Source organism: Trachinotus anak, unplaced genomic scaffold (assembly GCF_046630095.1).
Source record: "Trachinotus anak isolate AG129_WGS33_773 ecotype Australia unplaced genomic scaffold, CSIRO_AGI_Tana_v1 ptg000011l, whole genome shotgun sequence".
Classification (NCBI taxonomy): domain Eukaryota; kingdom Metazoa; phylum Chordata; class Actinopteri; order Carangiformes; family Carangidae; genus Trachinotus; species Trachinotus anak.
The window spans coordinates 11,290,067-11,295,000 of record NW_027273862.1 but is presented as its reverse complement, the minus strand read 5'-3'; positions in this window follow the sequence as shown (position 1 = coordinate 11,295,000).

Below are 4,934 nucleotides of genomic sequence, written 5' to 3'. Positions count from 1 at the left end.
ATGAGAAATTGTCAGTTTTGAAATAATCTTAACAATTTCTTTCAATAACTACAGAGTATTTGCTAGACTGATTTTAACACTTACAGTTTTCAGTCATGGTCTTTTATATTTTTATTGTCCGTAGTGAAATTTTCAAAAAGTGGAGATTTTATGAAAAATAAATATTATTTCTATCTACTACTTATTTAATTTGGTAAATTTCTTCTCAAAAGTTACAAAGTAGGGCCTGCTGGGAAATCCTAATCTGACCTATGAGCTTGCTCCCTGTCATTTATTATTACTGGCCTGAGTGGATGTCAGGTTTTTTTTCTCAAGCTTTTAGCAAAAAAGCCAGTTCTTCAAATGGACAATTCAGTCAGCAATGTGAGGTTTAACAAGCCCAAACAAACAAAAGTAGAGAGGAATGATAAAAGGGAACAGGAGGAGTTTACTATTGAACTGACGACATTATGACATTACTCAGCATGCTTCAAGTTCATCCACTGTTAGCATTGTTGAGGTACAGCCGGAGGCTAACGTTAGCCTAATCGGCTGTACTCTCAACAGAGAACAGCAGAGCAGGAATCTGGACTTCAGCAGTGTTGTTATTGACATTGCTAAGAGAGAGACCTCTAATGGGTGAGTACCGGTTTCTCTTTATAGAGCGGGATCATGGATTTAAATCTATAGGTATGTAATTGTTACCTCTCATATGTTGGAAAATGCACAGCTACATAATCTTTGTGCGGGATAATGATGAATGATGAATTCTTTACATGCAGTGATTGTGTGATCAGGTGTTGGGATCCATTCATTCATACCGTGTAGACCTATAACTAGTTGTGCTTTTCTTGATGGCTGTTTGTTCTTTGCTTACTGACACACTGTGTAAGATTCCTTTGTGTCGGCTGGAAATAAAGTTATTCCAGATGTTTGATAGTTGCTGTGGTGGTTGGAGTTGTTAGAGTAGAGTTGATAAACTTGAGACTAAGGCCTCTGTCTGATGTGCTGTTCAACGGCTAGGTTGGAAATGACATGGTGAGCATCTCTATGGTGGCATTGCCATTGTCTGCAATGGTTGTGCGCTTATGTTTGTTGGAGGTGGCTTGTCACAGTTACGTTGTGCTACTGAAAAGAACGGTCAAAATTGAAGCACCGGAAGCTGAGATTTTGTGTGGGTCAAGCTCTAAAAACACTGGATCCTACACATCCCATTATTCAACTTAACAGCATCATTCCTTAGACCCACATCTTTCAAACTCTACACATAAACAAACATAGCAAACATAACAATGATGACATCACTGGGGTTATTTTGCTAGACTTCATAAAGAGCCACATAAGACTGTTTTTACAGGTTAAGTATCACTTTAAGAGAGAGCTCCTTAAGTTGGCTTGAATAAAGCAGGAGAATCTTCTGTATTCTTTGTCTTCTCACTTAATGGACTTGACAATGGAAAACTCAGACCAAGACAGAAACAGAGGGAGAACTGTAATGAGTGTCTGTGTTGTGTGAATGTGAGCAAATTAGAAAGGAAGAAGGGAAAAAACCAGGAGGCAGTTAACTTTTTTATCCGATCATCCTCAGACCCACTCATCTCTGTCTATTCAAAGAAAGACATAATTACAGCTTTGAGTATTTAGCCTCATAATTTACTCGTTCTGTCACATTATTTACAACTCTCGCTCTCTCCCTGTCTCTCTCTCCCTCTCTCTCGGCAGGGGTTCATTCACCCCTATAATCTAGTCTGTTAGGTTCAATCCATATTCCAAGTTATTATCACTCTCATTTGCTTATTAAGTGCGCCCTTGTTTTCTTCAAATAAAGTTATAATTAGAGATTTAGTGTCGGCAGCTTGAAATACTATCTCCTCTTTATGGAATCTTGGGTGGGATGAGAGAGAATCGTGTTTTATCATACTCAAGGAGTTAATGAGGATGTGCACAGCTTGATATTGTGTTTGTATGTGTGTGAGGGTGTGTGCGTGTTTTCTAATTATGTCTCTGTGACAGCTTTCTGGCCTCCAAAATACCCATATACTGCGTACCCTCTGTTGTTTTGTCTTCCCACTGATTTATGTTAATGAAGCGCATCACAAAAGAGGGAATATATAAGCTTGTGCTTTATATATTGCTTGAGATCAAAAATAAATGAATAAATAAATAAAGCATTGCAACCATATTGATTTCACACTTTAGCATTATTTCCAGTTTTATAAAAATCAATTTATATATGTTATATATATATTATATAAATAGTATTTTTGCACCACCTAATGTCCTCTTTAGTAGCCCATTACAATTACATTTGTAGGAACTTTAAAGACTCATGACTTGGACAGTGTTTGCAGCTTTGAATACCAATCACCAATTTTTCCCGAGGATGATCCACTGATCCATTCTTACCTTCTCATGACCCACCCTGTGGGCCCAACCCTGTCTTTGAGAAACAGCAGAGTAGAGTACATTAAGACACGCCCCAGCAACACACTGATTACATATGCTAGCTACGGTAATGAGCTGAGCTGGACAGTGGAAGACTGCTGCTGTTTATGGCAACTCATTATCTGGCCCATTGACCAGAACTGTTCTACACATCATAGAGTCCCGTGTCCTCTACATCTACTCGACCATCACTCTCTCTACTTGTCTGGATGGGGGCTGCAATGTGTGTATATGTGTGTGTCAATTGGTAGTTGGTTGAATGGATGGGTTTGTGTGTATGTGAGAGGTAAGATGTGGTTGATGGATGGATGGATGGATGGATGGATGGAAGTGGAGATCTGTGTACGTGTGTGTGTGTGCATATTAGCTTACATGCATGTTTACATAATGAAAAGTTAGATGATCCCTAAGCTAATGATCTCACACCCGCACAAGCAGCATTACACACTCATCTGACTAATACTTTGTGCCGTTAGTTTCATTTAAGTGTGTTTGTGCTTTTCTGTATTCGATTATATGCTGAAGTGTCTTTCTCAAGAGTGTGTGTCTGTGTGCATCTGTGCATGCACGCGCATGTTACTATGATCGCCTGCCAAAGTAAAGTGTTTGCAGCCGAGAGAGACAGGGGCGCTAAGCTCAAGGGCACATTTGTTTCAAGCTAATGATAGAATGTAAATGGAGCAAATTTCCTCTGCAAGAACAGAAGCGCTCTCGTTCAACACACACACACACACACACACTTTCATACTTTCACACATACACTCACATAAAGACACACACTCGTTCCCATGCACACATACACACACACAGCGGCATCATGTTGATGGAGTGCAGAATCTCATTACACATCTAATAGAATAAGTGTAGTGTGCGTATGGGGAGAGGAGAGGAGCAGCCAACCTGATTAGCCTTATCACTTTATTATGCCGCTCTGCACGCAGCACACAGGACAATTGCATTAGAGAGGAGCAGATGAGCTGAAGGCAAGGAGAACTCAGCAAACACAGCCTTAATTGATTCCTCACCAAATTAGCAGGGACAGGTGGGGGGCTCACTGGCTGGGTGGCTGCTTGACTGACTGGATGCTTAGTCGGGTGCTTCACTGAGTGGCTGACTTGTTGACTTGTTCAGCGGTCGGTTGACTGAGTTGACTGTCTACTGACTGGCTGGCTGCATTAGAGGCCTTTAGTGGAGTTCGTGGTGAGAACTCTGCAAACTTTACTGCTTTAATTGACTCCTCAACACATTAACAGACAACCTTAATGACCTACTGACTGACTGACTGACTGACTGATTGTCAGATTGCTGACTAAGAAACGTTACTAACTATGCAGCTTTGTATCTGGCCTACATCAACATTTTAGGAAAAACAAGACAGGATCAGAATCTAGTAGGCTCTATGGCTGGACCGCATGTGGTCAATGTGCGAAATCAAGTTTTCCAAGTTTAAAGCACTGCTAAAATCCTGAACATCAGAACCGTGACATCGTCTGACAAACTCAACAAAACACCTAAATTAAGAACTAGCGTTTCAGTGGACAGAAAACCTTTATTTCTTAACAGGGCATTTATTGCTGTGCTGACATGCGGCAGTAAGTGCACTGTCTCAATGCTGGTTGGTGGAGTTTCTCTTGCTTACATGCTATTCAGATCTGCTAGTTTATTTAGCTTAGCAGCTACAGATGGCTTCTCTCTCTCCCTCCTACTATCCTGCTCTATCTGCTCAGTGTGTCTTATGTTTAGTTATTCCACAGCCTTCTTCAGAAATGATGATACCTTTGATGAAAGTCATTTATTTAATGGTGGCCAGGCTCAGTGAATTGGAAGTGCTACCACGCTTACCTGCAGCTCCTGAACAACCAGGTGACTGTTTGCAACAAGAGATGTAGCCCTAAATCTGCGGTTAGCACCCATACACGGTCCAGCCGTATACAAGGTTTATATAGTCTTGTTTGAAAAAAAGTCTCTAAATCTACTGTCAAATGTGCTAAGTTGGCAACACTACAGCCTGTAAATGCCCCCTAAAAGAATCTGTTTGGGAGAATTCATTTTACAAGAGCAACGGCCAATGAGGAAACTCCAACTCAGTTATGTGGCATTTCAGATACTATAAATACAGTTCTGAATCCCCCTTCTAAAACTTGTGTTCAGGAAAACACATTTGATATTATTGCTCTATTTGACATTTTTTTATTAATGTAAATTAAAATGCATTAATTTATTTATGGTTTTATGTACAATTCATGAAAGGTTAGTATATGATATGGGTGAAGAATGGCATAAAGCAATCAAAATTCCTTATGAGCCCAACTCAACTTGATATCAGTGTAGATTGTAAGAACAAGACAAACCCTCAGACTCACAGTAATTTAATAGTGGAAATTTCCTCAAAAAGTGTCCTGTTGTCATGGTTCTTAAACTTTTATATGTCAGAGCAAGAAGCTGTTATGGCGTACAGTACTTTGTTAATTGTGTTCTTGTTAGTTGTTCTTGTACAGAGACCTGGTTGT